Here is a 19,548-nt window from a genome sequence, read left to right on the forward strand (position 1 = left end):
AGAGCGTAATACTGATCAACGTACATCAGTTTTTCCTCTGTTGTGTTCCCCTTCCATGTTTAATAATCTTTCTATTTGTAGAATAAACAAATTTTTAACATTCGCTCTTGATTTAATCTTTAAAACAAAGTTTAGACACCTCTTCAACTGAGTTTTAAAAACACATTTAGTCTCAAAGAGCACTTGCCACAAAGAGCTCCCAATATATTTCTCGAGAAAACCTCCCATGATGTCCTCTTGCAGGGCTCAGAGCTGCCACAGTCAAAGAAAGAAGTGAGCCCATAGGATCATTTCAAAAGCCATAATGAAAAGGAATTAAAAAAACCCTTTAGAATCTCATGAAAGCAATCTATTCCCATTAGGCTGAATACCAATTAATTTCTTGCATCACAAAATAAGTTGATATTAATCGATAAGGAAAGAGGAGACAGAGAGCTTTCTTCTTCTCTTAGGAGCAAAGCCTCTTCCTTCCAAAGGTCTTCACAAGTAAGATCCCAAACACCAGAATTCCCATATTAAACACATACAAGTACTGAAAAATAAAGATCTCGTGAGGGCCTCCTCTACCCCTATAAATAGTTTAAATTTTCAAAAACAAGCTGTGGAAACTGTTTCAACTACAACAGACAGATTTTAGACAAGCAAGCAATTCTAATAATTTTTAAAAAAAACCAAAACAGAGAATAATTGAAAGGAAAAGGGTAGGAAGTAGCAGATGACCAAAGTTTCTAGGAAAACACAGGAAGGAAGAGGTTTACAAGGCAACGATGCACATTAACAGCCTCTCAGTCAAAGAGGCAGAAAGACATCTCACAAGAAACAAATCAAAAGCCTTCTGGAAATTGTGCAAGTTCCACCAATTGTTGTGTACCAATACAGGCAAAGCCTGCACCGTATTGGGCGGGGGGGGGGGGGGGGGGGCGGGGAATGAGTACATTTTACTCAAACTAGTGGAATACGGTAAAAGTTAACACACCATTTTTTGTAAACACTGACAAAGGACCAAAACAAAGTAGTAAACAACAGAGACCACTAAACACGAGAGAAGAAATGTGTTTTCATATCTACATATGAAAAAGTAAATTACTTTTCAAAAGTCAAATACTAAGGTTTCAGATAAAATTGTGCTCATAGATAACTTTTATGAATACCTGATGCTAGTGATGACTCTTATCTTCCAGAGGAAGCTTAAATCCCCAGTAAAAAAAAGTTTCTTTGCTTCCCGTATAATAAACTTTGTACTGATTATCAGGATTGAAGTTTGTTTTCGCTCTGCCCTTTTGCATTTATATGACAACCTTCTCATTCAGATCTTGAGCCTATGCTAGCTCCTTTCTGCGGGCAGGCACTTGTTTCAGTTGATACCAGCAGAACTGGGGAAAGGTTCAGATGTCAGTTCACATCCAAAGACCCTAGAGAGCCAGCCTGGAGGGATTTGGTCACACTAATAAAAGCAGCAAACATCTTTGCAATGAAGACACTCCAGCCCCACACAAAGTACAGCTGCACCAGTTATCACAATCCCAGCTGAAGGTGTCCTACTGGCAGCTTTCCTGCCCAGGGACCAGTTTTTCTATCTTTATCATGCTTCAAGACAAGGTGAGCACAAGGTGAGGAGACCCACTTCCACCTCATAGTTCACTTTCTACCCAAGAGTCAAATAAAACTAAAGCAAAACTCCTAAAATAACCCAAAGCAAGTTTTCTCACATACTGGACACCACTTGCCCCAAGGCAAAGCAACAGCCAAGCTTCAGCTTTGTGACAAAAATCTGGTCTCACCCAGCAATTTAAATTCTCGCCAATCTCATGTCTTGGAAGTTAAGTGTCCCGCTCACATAAAAACAGCTGCAGGACAATACAGTGCAGTAACCTAAAGGAGCACAGCCTCCAGTACAGAGAGGGGTAAGAAATGCTCGGGTCAGCGGATTACAGAGTGGTTTCTGCCAGGCGTGGGAAGGGGCTGTGAGCATCTCCCACCTGCAGCCGCACCTCCTCTTCTAACGAGCATCTTAAGGGGACTCTGCACAGGCATTAGGACCTGAGCTTCCTCATCCCTAAGTTTTCCACCACTTATTCTGAACAAGTAGTTACGGTGGTGCCGAACGCATTCGTCAAGTAACGTTTATACAAACATGAAGGGATTTTCATTTGACAATAGCTGACTTTTTACATGAAAAGCATTAAACATATTTAATTTGTAATATGCTTTAAAAAGCACTAAAATAGTTTTCCAGAACTGTTAAATTATTTTAGCAAGAATGGAAAGTCACATGAGTTTAAGATTACTGATTTTAAAAATAGTTTTTTTTGATAGGAGTGTCACTCATAACATGCAATAATAATTCTCTGTACATAAGAATCCAATTACTTTTTTCATATTGAGATAGTTGCTATAGCTTTGATCATACTCAAAATATATGAAAATTTTTCTTATATCTGTTTTGTCTTTGGATATTCCACTGCGTCTTATTTTATTGCTGTATTTTGGAACCTGAACTTAACATTTTTCTAGGCTTCATCCCGTTATACCCAAATATTCTAGGGCACAATAGAGCTGAAGAAAAGGCCATAGTTCCAAAAAGGAATACTTTTCTAATTTTTCCTGAAAAAAGGTAAAAAAAGACTGTACAAAAAGTTTCCATAATGCTGGGACTATTAAATATGTAAAGTCAATAACATAGGGAGAGATATGTTGAAATTAAACTGATTCCAAGTCACTGAGTAAGAAAAAAAAATCAGAACTAAACTACTTGAATTGACTTGCTTAAAAAACACTCCAATTATTTGGCTCTTCTTCCATTTTCAAGCAAAAATGCTAAGCTAGACATTAACCCCATTTTGTCAGAAAGTTATCCACTCTCAAAATTTAAGTGGAATATTAAGACACTGTATGAAAAAAAAAATAGTGACGTAATGTGAAAAAAACCTACAAAACTGTACAAAGATTCTTGCCAAACTGCATCTAAAAAACAAGACTCATAACAATTCTTGCCATCTTTCCCAACATTCACTACATGGAAATAAAACAACTGAAGAATTAAAAAGAAAAAAAGAAGTACCTACCCTGTAGGAAATATTACTCTATCAAATAAAGTCCCAGACTAAAACCCACTTTCACAATTACATGTTGTTCCTCTGCTCATCTGTCACTCAAAAGTTAGTGCTTCTGAAGAGAAAGAGAGCTTCAATTTCTCTAGAAATCTCTAAAAGAGATAGGGGCTCTGAATTAAAATGGTCTATAGAAGGATGCGGGGGAAGCCAAGAACAGGTAACAGGATTTTCCAGGCTTTATGCTTCATTATAGGTTATTTCAGGTCAAACAGAGGGTGTTCACTGCCTGCAGAAGTCAGAAAAGGTAACCCATTGCTAACCCATTTTATAGCACCAGCTATTGAAACGTGCTTTAGATATAGTTAACATTGTTATTTAAGGTATATTGCATGCTCATCAGTCATCTCTGATACGCTCAGTGCTCATCCTTGCTCATTTCTTCATATTTGGTTTCATGCACAACCCAACCAGAGTTCTGAAATAGATCTCTAGGTATCTGAAGCTGTATCTCATACTCCACCCAAAGAATGAGCTTTTCTTCCAAGACCTGGATTGAAAGTAATACATATTTTCCACTCCACCTCCAATTTTCAGTCAAGAAATCTGAATAAGTAAAAATAGTATTTCAGTGACTTAGGAACAGAGACATTAACTTAGTAAAAGTTTCCCATCATCGAGCTCAACTCTTACTTCCCTTATTTTCAAAGGCAAGAAAATTTAATAGTTAGACCAGATGAAAATTGACCAGCTCTGAGTTTATATAACTGTGGCGGTGCATCTCCCCCCCACCCCCGGACCGCTTTACGATCTCAGGAATTCCCATCAAGCCTTGGCCTTTGTGCAATGAGTCTGGCGGTTCAGCGTCCCTTGGCCGTACCAGGAACTCTTGCGTGGCTAAGGTGGGAGTAGCACTGACCGTACCAGGAATAATCAGTCGCCCCCTGACAGCCTTGGAACGTCTTATCTGGGTCGTAACTCGGGCGGATCGGTACGGGTGAACCTGTACCAGTGTCACTGGAATTCTTAAGAACTCCAGTAATTACCGACCCAGACTGTGACAACAGGATGGAAATTTACTGATGCCTGAAGTCAATCATCTCACGACCCTACAGAACAGCGGTACCAAGCAAGACCCTCTGAGCTCTCCTGGACCGCAGCGGGCTGCGCCCAGTCTCTCTGAGCGGGACGCCTCTCAGAAATCGCAAACTCCTAAGTTTGCAAAGTACAGAGGCCCAGCAACAGGACCTGGGCTGAACTCCAGGGCCCCCCCGCTCCTTGAGGCTCAACCTTCACCCGTGTAGACAATCATTTGAAGCGAGTATTTCACTTAGCTCGAGAGGAATTTTTAACAGGCACCTTTATATGCATATTGTGTGTGTGTGAATCGATTCAAATATTGTAGTAAATCCTATCTGATCACTTTGCAGGTGCTAAATTAACCAATGATTAATTGCTGCTAAATTCCTGGGATTCTCTCTTTAACTGCGAGTAAACCTTAAACTGCTGCTAGCTATTTTCTTTATATATATTCCATTCATTTAATAAGTAATAGAGTGAACCTTGCCATTGAACTTTGTTAAATCACACTTTTATAAATTTCTAGTAAAAATCACTCGTTGCAAATATCTTTGACGGTAATTCTTTAAGCGATCTAACCACTCCTCCATGACAATAACCCAATAATCTACGGGAGCTTCATAGTTTCAATGAAGAAGTGCTAAGGATGTTTTCTTCATCAAAATAATCCTATGCCAAGACTTCCGAAATTCTCCTGTAACTGCACTATAACACCATCAGGGAATTGAAGAAACTCAGAAAACATGAAAAGGTACAAACAAGCTTTTTCGAGGCATGAAAGGTGGATACTATTTCACAAAATTCAACAGCGAACACGTAACTGAGGAGTGGCAGTACCACCACGAGGACATCCCGCTTCCATGTTTCTTCTTCCCTCAATCGAGTATCACCAGTTGATTCTCAGGCCTGCTCTACCCTGCTTCATACTCCTGGTAGTCAGTGGAGCAGTCTACCTCAGCTGTAATGCTTCTGCATACAGAATGAAATAATTATATGTTCAGTGAAGCTAAGGCTTGTCTAATAAAAAAAAAAAATAAAAAAATAGATGTTCTCTGCTTTTTTCCACAAAGTTCTGTGCAGAAAGCAATACTGCCTACAGTAACTATTCTGTATGTGCACAGCAGTCGTATGCCACGTACCTTACAGACTTCACATTGCAATAGTGAAATTTAGCTCAACTAAAAGAAGTCTTCCTTCCGTATTTAACATTCCTCTGAAATACATGTTTGGCCCCAAATGACAGCGTTGTGCCCGTTACCAGTGCTTTTCTTCCTCTTCCCCTCCCGCCCGCCCTCCCCCCAAGAAAGCCAACTACAAAATTCCTGTTTCAAAATGCACTGTTTTGTCAAAAGGATCTTTGTTGCTATAATCAGCATACTGGCAGAATGGAAAATAGAAGGAAGAGAATATATACTGTTAAAAAGAAAACTATTCTGAAAACAGGAAGAGTGTAATCCCTTAAAATAGAACAGAGAGGTACATATCTAAACACAGAAGCTTGGGGAAACACAGCCCGATATTCCCGCACGTTTACCCTAGGATTTTCACAAGAATTAAGCATAGTTAATTGTGTTCTACCCAGGAGCTGGCAAGCTAACGCTCTGCCTCTAAAAGCGCTGCTCTGCCTCCCATCCGCTTTAACAGACGCAATCAATCCGACAGATGCTTTCTGAACAATCAACTCCAAAACAACTTTTGTTTTGAAGCAACTGCTGTAAATTGAAGCACACAATAAGAAAAGCAGAAATATTAAAATTTGTGTGTGCTATCAGTTGCGTCAACTTCTGTAAGATCAGCTGAAAGCTCACTCTTCCTCCCCACACCCTGTCTTTGTCTCTGGCATGGCATTATGCAGGAGCCGGCCTCATTTCCCTATTTCTGTAGGTAGTTGTTTGAAAGATAGGAGGGAGGAAACACGCAAACACAGAAAACCTCAAACAAAGAAAAATCACAGGCACCAGCAGAGACCCCAGGTCAGGGGCAGCTTTCCAAGCAATTTTTTAATGAAACTTTATTCCAGCTAGTGGAATCTCTCCGATTACAAAGTGCCCTCAGACCTGGAGAGCCACACACCACCACCACAACCCAAATTAGAGCACCAAGCCAAACGTATCTGTGAAAAAATAATTTACAAGCACAACCGATGCCACACCCTGAGCAAGGGGCAGAACTTGCGCTACAACAGAAGCCCCCGGTAAGAAGAGCATTAAATGAAAACTCCATCTAATTCCTGGTTTACATGATTATAAACATCATCTCACCGTACGCTACCATAAATGGTTCGCGGCAGCAAAGATAAAGCAGCCACCGCTGTTACATCGGTATCAGTTTTCTCCCGGTAAGCCCATGTTAACACGTTGCTCTATTTATTTGCGATCTCACCATGCCACTTCATAATACAGTCTTGACCTATTTTCCAGATAGTTAATTAATCTCTTTGCTGGCTGCCACGCTTATTAGACAGTTACTGTGTGAATTTTAAACTTAGCTTATAGAAACCTTTAGCAAATTAACTCTGTTACAGAATTATTGTTACTTCAGAAAGTAAGTCCTCAGACTCCAGACGAGCTTTTCTCCTTTGTGTGAAATCAGAGCATAAACTTTTTGCAAATGATGTAATGGGAGGTAATACTGAGGGGGGGGAATAATCACAGAAATACGCATTGTTATCAACAACTGCAGCTTTACTTACTGGAACTGTCTCTCATGTTAATAACACGTTTTCCCCACAATTTAAAGATATGAGAGTAACTGAAATAAACAAGGTTATACTCATGCAGGAAGATACAAAAACATCAGAGCGCCACATAATTCCTGGGAAGGCAAGCCTGAGAGTCTCTAAACAACTTACCAAGTTAACAAAAAAGGAAACCATCGCATTTTTTGGCACTGACATTTTAAGTCAGACGCAACAGTTAGTAGCAAAAGTATAGCCTCAAAAGAAAGATGTTTCTATATCTGCAAACACACAGTACCGACAATTGAGGGCTTCGCGTAAATAAAAAAAAAAAAAAAAAGAAAAAAAGAAAATCACTATTTCCTACAGCGTTAAACACATGCAAACGCATCTGCCAGTTTTATAATTGATACCACGACGAACCAAGAACCAGAACAAGCCCAGCACAAACCCTGCTGCAAGCACTACGTTCAAGCCACCAGCAACAACCCCCCCTGTTTCTACAGAGCTCGTTCTTGGGAACTGACCAGATTTTAAAGCGTCAACTTCCTTCCCAGTTGTTTGTATTTACGCCGGCCCCTCGGCACCATTTGCTCCTCTCGCCCCGGCGCCAACTTTCCCCGCAGCGCAGGAGGGGGTCCCGCCGCGGGGGTCAGGGCGAGGGACGGCGGTCGGGTCCCGCCGGGGCTACGAGGAGCCGCGGCGGCGGCAGCCGAGCGCAGACCCGTGACGGGAGGAGCCGCCGCCGCGCCCGGGCGCCACCCGCGGGACCCCCCGCGCGGCGCGGGGGCAGCGGCCGCCGCCGGCCGGGCGGCCCGACCGCACCATACAAGGAGGCGGCCGCGGCGCGCCCGGGAGGGGAGCGGGGCACCGCCGGAGCCCGCCCGGCCCCGCCGCCGCCCCGCGGCCGGTAACGGGCGAGGCGGGCGGACACGCCTCCCCCCGCCGGGCGCCGGCGGCCTCGCCCGGCAGCCGGGGCCGCTCGGGCGCTTCCCCGCGCCGGGGAAGGGGAAACTTCGGGGGCGCGGCGGAGCGGGCGCCGTCGAGGGCGGCGGGAAGGCGAAGCCCCGCCGCCCGCTCCCCGCCGCCGGGCTCCGGCAAGGGCAGCGGCGCGCCGCGCCTCCGCGGCCGGGCGGCAGCCGCCGCCGCGGGGCAGGGGGGTAAGGTCAGCCCCGGCCCCTCGCCCCGGAGCGCCCCGCGGGCGGGAGGCGAAAGCCGGCGGCGGGCAGAGGCAGCGCCCCTCTCCGCCCGCCGGGGACGGCCCCGCTCCTCTCCCGGCCGCTCACCTTCACGGATCGGGCCGCGCTGGCGTCCGAGCTGGAGCTGCCGCCGCCGCCCTGGGCATGTTCCGGGAGCGCCACGGGGAAGCGCCGCTCCGGCCGCGCTCAGCCCCTCACCCCCGCCGCTCCTGCCGCCGCCGCCTCGGCCGCTGCCATCTTGTCCTGGCGGCTGGGAGGGAAGAGCCCCAGCTCAGCCCGCTCGGCAGCCCGGGCCTCCGCCTCATCTTCCCGGGGAGGGACCCAGCCCGCCCCCGGCCGCCGCCTCCTCCGCCTCCGCCTCCTCCCGCCTCCGCCGCTGCCCTGCCCGCGGCGGCCTAGCGGCGCCCGCCGCCGCCCATCGCCCCGGAGCGGCGGGACGAGGCCCCGCCGAGCGCTGCGGAGGGGGCCTGCGGGCCGCGCCGCACCGAGGCCCCGCTCCGGCGTGCCCCGGCCCCGCGCCCAGCCAGCGGGGCCCAGCCTGCGGGGCCCTCCCGCCGCCCGCCCGCCCGCTCGCTCGCTCCCTCGCTCCGCCGCCCGGCCCGGCCCGGCCCCGCGCCTCGGCGGCGGCGGCAGCGCCCCCGCCCGGCCCCGCCGTGCGACGCCCGCCGCAGCCGGGAGCCGCCCCGCGCCGCCGCCCTCGCTGCCTCCCCCGGCGCTGCCAGGGCTCCGGTCTCCCGAGCGCGGCGGGCCCGCAGCCGCCCCCGGCCCTGCCGCAGCGCCCGAACAGCGCTCCGCGCCGGTCCCAGCTCGCCTGGCTCGGAGGAAGCTGGGCGCCCATCCTGCCCTCTGGCACCCGTGAGGCCAGGCAGGTGCGTGGCCACCACCTCCCCCAGCAGCAGCCTAGCCCGGGAGCCGAGGCAGGACCCGCTGCCTCTTCACCGCCAGCTGACGGCCCCCGCGGGAAGCCCCGTGAGGACAACCTGAGGTGCTCCGACCGCTAACTCTCCTCTGCCGCCCTGGTCTGTCACTACCTGGAGGAGGGCAACGTCGTGCTTTCGGAGAGCTCCCTGAGGAGCACCTGCAAAACCCCTCCAGTGACGGCAGTCCTAATCATCAAACACCACACGGTGACCTCTTCTTCCCTATCTCATTAGCTGCCAACTCCCGTAACATTCACAGATACGCATCGTGCGTGATGAGGAAACTGGCGTCGGGGAAAAGATCTGACTCTCGAGACCTGCAGCTTAGAAGATGACAACGTGAGAATGAACATGTGAACTCCAAATTTGTTTAAATGAGTGCTCTTGCTTGATGAGATGAAGTGACTCCCTTACCCAGCCCTGAAAATTAACTGAAGCACCAACCTCCTAGAGCCGGTCTGCCATCTTTCCCTGCCGAGCAGTCCCTGCCACGCTAGCCAGGCACCATCAAACGCACCACTTGCTATACGAGGAACAGCACGGAGCAAATGCAATGACCATTTTGTGCCCCGCGTTACAGTTCAGCATTTTGCCTTGCCCAACTCTTGACAAAATAACAGGGTACACCCGCAGTAACAACATGCCCCTAATATTATACATCACTTAAATATTAGCGGCCGGTTGTAGGACTGGGCAACTTCTGCAAACGGCATTCTTGACCCTAAATAGTATTCAGCTGATGTGGGGCGAAAAAAGGAATTACTGTTTGCCTATAAAGTAGTTAGCCCCTAGATAAATCCTTGGCTACAGCTACAACTGGACATCACATGCTTCTCCACCTCTTGCCAAAAATAACCAACAAGTTCTTTATTTACTTGCACAACTACATGGACTCTCCTATTTTTCTCTCACTACTTGTTGCAGTATTTTCAACACGTGTCTGCTTGATTTTAACCTTTATTCAGGTCCAATCCTTGTAATAAAGATTGTTAGGATGCTAAGTCAGAATTTGAATTAATTAATTGGAGAAGACAGAGTTATTGCACGGAAGTACTAAAACCTAACATGGGAGTTACTACTGTAACACCACCAATACTCAGTCGTCTAAGTAATGAGACATATAATTTAGGGGTGGGGAAAAATAGGTGGGTGTCAATGGTAGGAAATTATAGCTCTCAAGAGCCGCTCATCACATCTTTTGCTTACTAATTTTATAAATATTAATCAAGCTTCTCTTCACATGTCTCCTAAAAAATAACATCCTACAGAATTATTCAGATACACATTTTATTAACATATTATCTCTTTTAAAAGACTTTAAATGTTGATAAACATTCCTGTTGCTTACTTAACTGTACAAACTCTAAAATGACTTAACAAAATAAAGCAGAAAGTATATGCTGATTCAATCTGTAAGCGTTATTTCATCCACAAACATAAATTGGCATATGTGTCACCCCAAATTAAACGCTTGTGATCTACTGAAAAAAAAATCCTCCTTCTCGGCTACTAACTAGTCTCAACATATTTTTTACGGCTGTTTTTTAGGAACTATATCTAGCAATTTGCTTATTTTTCACCATGCGATTTCCTATAGTTTGATAACCAAAATGATCCAAATACAGTTGTAAACTTGAATGATACTGATCCTCTAAAAATAGACAAAATTCTGAATCCAATGCTCCACTGACACATTTGCACAATTTTCATCAACTTTCAGAAACAGATTTTAATTTAGGTTTAGAAAAGAGGGGGGTGATTTGGGGGTGATTAACCTCTCCCTGGTCTCTCTCTGGAGTTCTGAGTTGGTCACGTTCGCTAAATAACAGAGCCCCCCAAAACGTCTCACCACTGTCAGTTTTGCCCTCGTGTTCCAGGTTTTGTTAATTAGATCAAGCTAGCCTTCCACTCAGCCTGCAACGCGAGTACCAGCACCCTGTAATCAAACTCTCAAATCTCTTCGAAACTCCTTCAGTTGCTTTTGCGGAGCACAGCATCTCTCTGAAGATCCATTATTTGTCCTTCCTTGGGAGCTGTTTCGGTTAAAGGCCTCCTTGTGCTCAGTGCAAATTTCATCATACTTAGGACTAAAGGGCCCAAACGACACGAAAGGTCCGGCGAGTGCCACTGCAAGCTGAAGCGCTGAATCTCCTCCTTCAGTCAACTACTCCTAAGGCTTGCTTTGGCCACAGAAGAGTTTTTACCCACCCGCAACACGCGGTGAGACAACATAAGCTGTATCAGCGAGTTTTAAACACTCTGCTGAACATTCTGTCAGAGGTTAAATACAACTGTGTCTGAGAAGCCCTCGCATGATTTTTTTGTCATCTGAAAAACGGTAAACACTTCCCTGTCCTAATTTTCTGTTGGCAGGTACATTTGTGCTGGTAGGCAACCGAGGGGTTAATAGGGAAACTCCTGTTACACCTGTAAGTAATGTGGACTACTGATACCATTTGGAGGGGAGTGTTTTGTTTCAAAGTACTTAAGTAACTCAGTGGAAGGAGGCCCATGTCATTTAGATTCATTTCTAAACTTCAGCGTTGAAACACACACCTCCATGGGCTCTTTGTTCCTCCTTGTTTCTATACCTTTGCAGAGGATAAGCGGTAGTTAGGTGTGAGTGCTTAGAGCGGAAAGAAGAAACAGAAGTTATAGAAGGTATTTCCAATAGACGTAATCTATTATGCAGTAGAGAGAGATGATCTGAGGATAAACGCAGGCTAGAAGCTTTTGGCAGCACACTTACCAATGACATTTTGTGCTATTTTTGTTATCAAAATCCCAAGCGTAGACACAGACAGAAAATGCTTTGACCAGAACAGTTTGTTTTTCTCATCAAACTGCTATAAACTATATCATCAACACACTTTTTTACGCCAGTATGAGTTGTTTATATCAGGTGGACTCTTAATTCTTGAACGAACTTGAGTCCTGAACAAGGCTGTGCTATTAGAGCTGCCCAGAGGAGCAAAACCACAAAGATAAGGATGGGAGAAGGCAAGACCAGAGGGCTGTAATTCCATCCCCCAGGCCCTTCACTCGGTCGCTAACAACGTAGGGTGCAATTGCATGAAACTGCAAGCCACCCTCAAAGTTCATCACTGTGAAAAGGGAGAGAACTGGTCTCTTACAATTTTCCTGATCTGCTCTCTACACATCCAGTTCAGTTCTCCTGCTGATAACTCTCCGTTGCTGGAGCTGAACTTCCCAGTTAGCAGATTCAACTCATCCAGCAAAAAAGGGTTTTCTTGGGTGAGTTGCATCAGCTCAGGAAAATACTCAATGAATGTCAGAGCTAAGACAAAGAGGAAGGCAGAGTGTCTCCTTGTCAGCTAGTAGGTAGAGCTGCGCAGACTTCAGTTTAGCTTTCTGGGTAGAAATTATGAAATCCAAACAACCCAGAAGCGTGCTGGCTGGCAATGCATTGCTGTGACCGCTCAAGGGATCCAGGCTGTAGTCACCTAACTTGAAGAGTATGAGCAGCAAGTACAGATCAACACAAGGAGGGTGGAACAGGGGAAGGTTCCACTTCAATTTTTCTTTTTTTTTTTAATTTTCAGGCCATAGTCTTTAGTCTTTCCCACAGTATTTAGCAATATCTGTTAAGCAGGGAATTCATTTGTGGTAGGATTTCAAATTATACTATTACTTTACTGTTTTTCACACTGGCTGAAATATTTTATGTTTATAATATTCACCCTTCCAAAACAGAGATAAGACTGGACAAAGTTAACTATTTTTTTATCCTTGCAATTCCTTATCTAAAGTATTTTTTAAACTGATGTAACTGTCACTGAACTATGACTTGTATTATGAGAAACAAGCATTCAATGTGATGCATTTGGATTAGAACTTTTCAAGATCCAAATTCTTGCTGAAACCTGTAAAGGGATCAGAGTTAAACTGATAAAAAATGCTTTTTTTAAAGCATAAAAATTTAAATATACACTTTCCACTGATTACCATCATATTCAGATAAACATAGTTCAAAGTGCCCCCGATCCCCTCCCCATAGATTTGTTTGCTAGACATATCCAAAATCCAGCCTTCTGTTGCTGGGCGTAAATGGAAAATGACTTTCAAATTTAAAGCAAACATACACTTTGCTCTTTTTGCAACAACTGGAAGGTCAGTTGAGAAGCACTGTATTTCCTTCGTTAAAAAACTCACAGGTTTCTCTATGGAGTTTACATAGTTAAGTCATTTGCAAAAATAAGCGTGGATATTCAAACATAAATTTCAGCTTTCATTTCCATTTCATTTTTTGCACCTAAATACTACTTTCTTTACTAAAATGGCTTTAATACAGGACTGGAAGAAAAAACGGGGGTAGGCATTTTGTTTATTGCAAGTGAAACAGCCTGGCTCCTCCATAAGATTTGAAAGCTGCAAAGGACAGAAGACACCTTCCATGGGTTAGTGGTGGTTTCTGGGGCTTCGTGCAAGGGGCATGCTCGTGCCGATGTTCATTTCATGAAGACATCACCGTTCCTTGTGGATCTCCTAAGGTATTCATGAGGAGCGATCCACTTCTGTGGCTCTCCCAAAGAAGAAAACCAGACTGAAAACATTCTTCTGCTTGCCTGTCTTTCTGGTTGTTTCTTCTTCAGCCCTTAAAACCTGGTTCTAAGGAACCTCACACACCATCCTGACATTGCTATTTCAAATTCTACCAAGTGTCAATGGTAACTCTTAGGACATTAACTTGTCTTGCGTACAAAGATAATGACAGGGTGACTAAAATAGTAAGTCTTAGGAAATATAGAAGGAATCTTTAAAATCTTTTTGGTTATCATGTAGATGAAAGCTGGTTGACTTGAGATGAACTGCCTCTTCTTGCTTTGTAATGAATGCTTTCTTTAAGAAAAATAATGAGCAGCCAATTTTGTGCAAGGACTTACAGCTTTCCAAAAAAACTGTAAGTGCTCACCAAAGAAAAAATCAGCCTTGAAGAATTGTTAGGTTATGTGTCTTCATTGAAAAATTAAAACAAACTGCAGGAGACCTCTGATGTTCCCTCCGATGCAACCCAACAGAAGCAGATTTGAAGAGTTGCTGCTGAGGACCTGCTATCCGTACTAAATGAATACTTAACATCCACTGATGGTTGGAACACTTCTGGTTTAGTTTCACACAAAAAGTTTGCTCATTCCAAGATTGCTCTGCGATGCAGCCGAAGCATGGTAAATTAGGATTCACAAGATCTCTTCAGAAATGCATACCTCATCCAAACGAAAACACTAATTCCCTTATTTTTCACATCACAGAAAGGTCGTATGACTACACCACAGAAGAGTGACATTTATAGATCAAGCAGCAGAAAAAACACAAAAGTGGAAAAACATCAAGGGTTTATCTTGAAATTACATAAATAATTACTACTTCAATTTAGGATTTGCAGATTTTTTTTTTTTTAAATAATTGTTTGTTTTCAACCTTATTGTTCTTTTAAGTGCCACAGTTGTTGAAACAACCAACTGGGACAACTATATTTAAAAAAATGGCACCCTGCCAATTGTCACAGATGATTTTGTTCAGGGGTACTGTGAAACACTTATTTCTCTGCTTGTGTTCATATTACATTAATAGGTCTAGATTTGGCAGATGCTTCATCACTGTGTCTTAAACTATGATAAGTTCTTGTTCATATTTACAGAGGATGATAAAAAGAGTAATGCAATATTCTACAGGGTAGTTTGAATGTCTTTACTGGCTCATGTAAATGATAACGTATCATGGTATTGTATTTTTCAGTCTATATTTTCATTTTCAGTCTGTTTTTCCTCTTTCTAAGAGGATCATTCCTCATGCATACACCTTAGGAGATCCACAAGGAAAGGGTATATCTTCATGAAATGTATCATGATGATGTAAATTTGTAGTTTGACACTGTAAACTTTCTTGCAAGAGTCTTTCTAACTAGGTATTTTCATGTAGTTATTAGCCTTTGTGGTGTCTCAGTGTCTTTCACGTAAGTATATTTAATATTGACCTTTTTCTTTTCTCTCTCCAGCAGGAAAATAATTTGAAGTGATTGTTAGGATTAACAAATGTTAAATGCGTACAAAAATCCGGTATGTTTCTATTTTTGAGGCACATGGCAAAGACAAATTTACAATATCAGAATACTACACAACAAAACTGTGAGAATCTGATATAATGGGAGAAGGATAACATCCAAGGCAATCAATGAAAAATAAGAATTATAACACAGAATCACACTGACAGTTTTTTTTTTAAAAAAAAAAAAAGAAAATGCAGCTTTAAAAATGCTGGCAGTAAAAGCTACACTTCATTTTGGAGCCAAGTATTAAAAATAATCCATTACCAAATTAATGATATCAAAACATTGGAAAAAAGTATTTTTACTTAACATAAAAAGTTAAAAACACATTGAAACACTTTTTCTATGGAGGAGAAAAATGACTTTTTAATATAAAAAACTTATTTCAAACTAAAATTCCAATGATATAGTGTTAATTAGTAAAGTCTTTACTAGAAAATAGTGTACTTTTTACTGTTGTTTTGAAATGAGCATCATTTCTGCCCCCTACACTTGAGAATATTCATAGGGTACCATCCAGTAATATTACCAACCATTTCATTTTTACAGTTGAGTAATCACTTCTTTTTTTAGTGACTGATACATTGCAAGATCAAGGGTTGCAGACAGATGAACACCACAAATGTTCCAGCTGACCTCACTTTCCAAAATGCATCATTCCTACAAATAAACGTCATTAAACATAAGCAGGCAGTTAAATTACAGAATTAAAACACAATCCTGCGTTACTTAAGTGACTAGTTGCTTATTAGCAGGTCTACTGACTCCACGAAAACTATTTACTTGAGCAGATTTCTGGGGTTGTGCTTTTGGGACATATTCCAAAGCCTTTTAAAGGAAATAATAGCCTGATTAACTGACTCCTAGTTTAGGCTGATGTTTTATCGTGGCAAAGAGGAGTAGTTTTATCTTAACGGAGAATATATCACTCTCCCCCACAAAGCACAGCAGACAGGAGTGAAGCCTGGTTTAACTCTGGCAGGCACTGGATCGCATCCAAGCCTAGTTTAGAATTAAATGGAAGATGACCTCGTTACCTGGGTCCCTCCAACATCCTCGTGAAAGCACTTGAGGACTGAGCCAGGGCTTTGCTATGAGCAGCTAGAGTCCTACCACATTAAAACCAAAAAACAAACCAAACAAAAAACCCCTTCTGTTGCACTGGTGTAAGGTCCTGTTACTAATCTGTCTGTGGCACAAATCCTTCCTGAGAAGCGGTTTTACCTGAGTCAGTTTGCACGTGGCTTGCAAACATTCACCTACACCCTCCCTTAACAGCTGAGGAATCAGGAACTTATCCATATGTTTTCTGACTTTTTAAAAGCAGATATCTTAATGTCATCCTTATTTCCCCCTCATGAGACATCATTAATGAAATACCAGTTAAAAATATCTTCTAAAGATTTAAATTACCGCATTAAAGACTCTCCTCCTAGAATGAACAACAGAAAAGGCACGTTTTAATTACCTAAGTTATGAAACCAGATCAAACCATTATAAGGAAAAAAACATTTCCTTCTTTAGCAAAGAAGGTATTTTCCTATAAATATGTTTATTCTGAGATACAAATATTCTAATGAAATTTTTCCAAATGTTAGAAAACTAACTTGTGCTTATTGTTGCTTATTTTTCTGTTCCAAACCAGCAGCAGTCCAAATCTGTTCCAAAGGAAAACGTGATGTTCAGCAGTAGTTTAATGAATTGTTTTGACCGAGTGAAATACACCATGTCCACTCCTAGTAATGAGACACTTGGCAGAAAGTATCGCATCACAGGAACAATAGCAGCAGACCGTCATTATGGTCCACAAAATACTGTAACCTCTGAGCAAGCTCTCTTCAAACAATGGAGGGGAAGATAAGGTAACGTTTCTACTTAGCTAACTGCATGTGCAGTTCGGGGCGGCGGTGCTGTAGCCTGTAACATTTTGAGTTTATAAGCATTTTAATTATAGGAAAAGGTTTATAAATTTTTTCATTCACTTTTTTCTTTAACATACTGTTGTTAGTAAGACTTGAGGCTCATGTTGTTTTCTAACTTAGATCACAAAGACTTTTGATTAAACAAAATTTTTTATTTTACACTAAAACATCATCACGGCATCAGTTTTTGAAGACGACATGTCTACCCATGTAACATTTTAATTAGATTTGGGGTGAAGGGAGACAGGAAATCGGTTTGTTTTTCTGGCTTTATCATCTTTTGATATAATTACCACTCTCTGTTATTGGAACAGGGAGTACAGCCCTACACATACATGATCTGATGTTTAAAAGAAGATGACAGAGCAGAAATGGAAAGAAAAATGGCAAATCTGTATCTATAAATAAAACCACGGTCACAGACATCATGTCATGCTCAACGCTAAAATGAACAGCAATGAGATACAACAGGTGAGAAAATGAAGGGACAGAGACTGCAAAGCATCAAACATTATTGCTACACCAGGAAGACTGAGCCTTCCCAGATCATGATGAGATTTTACTGAATATGTACATGCAAAAGTTTTAACGTTATCTTCAGAGTTTTGCAATAACAATGAAATGATCTTGCTGTAGCTTCTCCTGGAGGGGATCACCAGTAACAGAAGAATGGCCATCAGGACACAGAGGCACAAGAAAAGGCCCACAGCGTCAGCCTCAGATGCTATATGAAACAGACTGTAGGTCTCAAGAAAACAGAAAATTGGACATCCTTCTACAAATACGTTATTTTTGTCAACACGGTAACACAATTTCTATAGTTCTACTATGTGCACTGAACCTCAAGACCATTTTCAGCTTTTTTTTTCTTTTTTTTATACAAACTGCATCTCTCTCAGAATAAGATAATGAACTGGCATGTGTTACATAAATAATACATCTGCCAGGGATTAAAGTACTTCCATTCATACATCTTGTGCCATATTTTAAAACAGAAAAGGTGTACAGCTATTCTAGACAAATACAATTTAATAAGTGTAAATTAATTTCTCCTTTTCCTGCTTCAATGACAAAAAGCACCTTTGTAGACTTAATTATTTTTCTATGTGCACTTTATAAAATAATTTAAAAATAAAAAATACAAATCTGCAAGTAGCCAGATCTTTTAATTAAAAATATTTTTTGTTACTCAATTGAATTTATTATTCAATTTCATAAATGTTAAACACTGTAACCTCTAGTTCTTATTCTGGATAATACCTCAAAATGTGTTAAAAGTGCATCCTGTGAGGAAATACATCACCTATCACTCACGTTTCACAAAAATACCTAAAAGCAGCTCAAGGTCATAGCTAAAAGGGCAAGTGTTAGGGCACAGACTGAAATACCCCAAAATTAAGGCATGAAAAAGAGCAGAAAAAAGCACTACTTAATCAACAGGTAGGGACTTTTCAACCAACCCGTCTATAGAGTAAAAGCAACACCATTTAATTCATTGAACGTGTTTTAAGGTATTTATTTTTGAGCCGTAAGTACTTAGTGTACCTGTGTATAGCCAGTTTTATATCTGTTTTTATTCACTTGTTTATCATTTATACTTAAGCAGAGATTACAAAGGAGGGAAAGGACATGCACAGGTCTTGGGAAGTGGCATCCCAGACTGTGGAAATGGAGTCATTACTTGGAGAGAAATCCTGCGGGTTTCCCCACACGACAGAGGTCCCAGGCGGACAGACGGACAGTCGGTCTGTGTTCAGCACAGTCTCCATGGCAAATGCAGCGGGCATCACACACAGGGGACCACATCCTACGCTACAGTCAAGATGCAAAAAAGCAGTCCTGTTACTAGTTTTGCTCTCCTCCCTGTACCTCGTAGAGTTTCCTTTTATACCTAGTTTTCCTCTTTGTAGTTGTTACTCACACAATATGATTATCATCACCACCAGCACTATTAGCCATTAGTCATAATATATTCAGGAACAGGCCGGGGGGATCAGCAGCATCAGGGCCGGGCATAAACTTTCTAACATCATGACCGTAGAAAGGAAGCTAATGGACAGTTACGCACAACACAAGCAATGCTGGCTAAATGAATTCCTGGTGCAAATCCATTATGGTCAATAAAATTATTTCTAGGATGAATATGGCTCCGGATGCTTATTGATTACTGAAGAAAATTTCCACACTGAATATTTTATTTATCAAGTTTCTTATGTATACAGCTAATAAGATCAATGCTGGAGTAACAGTAAAAGCTCCATTTTCAATCAAATATCTCCTGGTGCTTTGTGTGTTGTAACTACCCCATAAAACTCAATCAAAATCACATAATGCTTAAATTAGATTACTAACTAACAAGAGTAAGGTGGAAATACACAGAATATTAGTATTAATTTTAACAGACGTAGAGACAGTAATAGTAGCAGAGTAGCCCAAATTATGGACCAGAATTTCACAGTCAGGAGTCACCTAAAATATACAAAAAAATGATGGTTTCTGAATTAAATCTTACAGAGCTTGCTATCTAAGTATCAGACAAGAGACAACAGATGGATTCAGAAAGATAAAGGGGGTATACAAGGAAAAAGGAGACAATGTTGGCCAGCCCTATAGGCAGAGTCATATCGGTGCAC

The 19,548-nt window shown here is 42.5% G+C and overlaps 1 protein-coding gene across 2 annotated transcripts in view; it reads right to left on the minus strand.

Annotated features, from left to right (window-relative positions):
• The window catches only part of HIPK3 (homeodomain interacting protein kinase 3), a 115,651-nt gene that overhangs the window by 69,505 nt on the left and 26,598 nt on the right, over positions 1-19,548 (minus strand). Inside the window, exon 1 of one of the 2 annotated variants that reach the window (XM_082318005.1) lies at positions 8,094-8,292. The exons of the other annotated variant lie outside the window; for it this stretch is intronic. The gene's annotated coding sequence lies outside the window, so the exon portion shown is untranslated. Of the gene's footprint in view, positions 1-8,093; positions 8,293-19,548 lie in introns of those variants that run through there. 2 annotated transcript variants of the gene reach the window in all.

Source organism: Platalea leucorodia (assembly GCF_965183815.1).
Source record: "Platalea leucorodia genome assembly, chromosome: 7".
NCBI lineage: Eukaryota > Metazoa > Chordata > Aves > Pelecaniformes > Threskiornithidae > Platalea > Platalea leucorodia.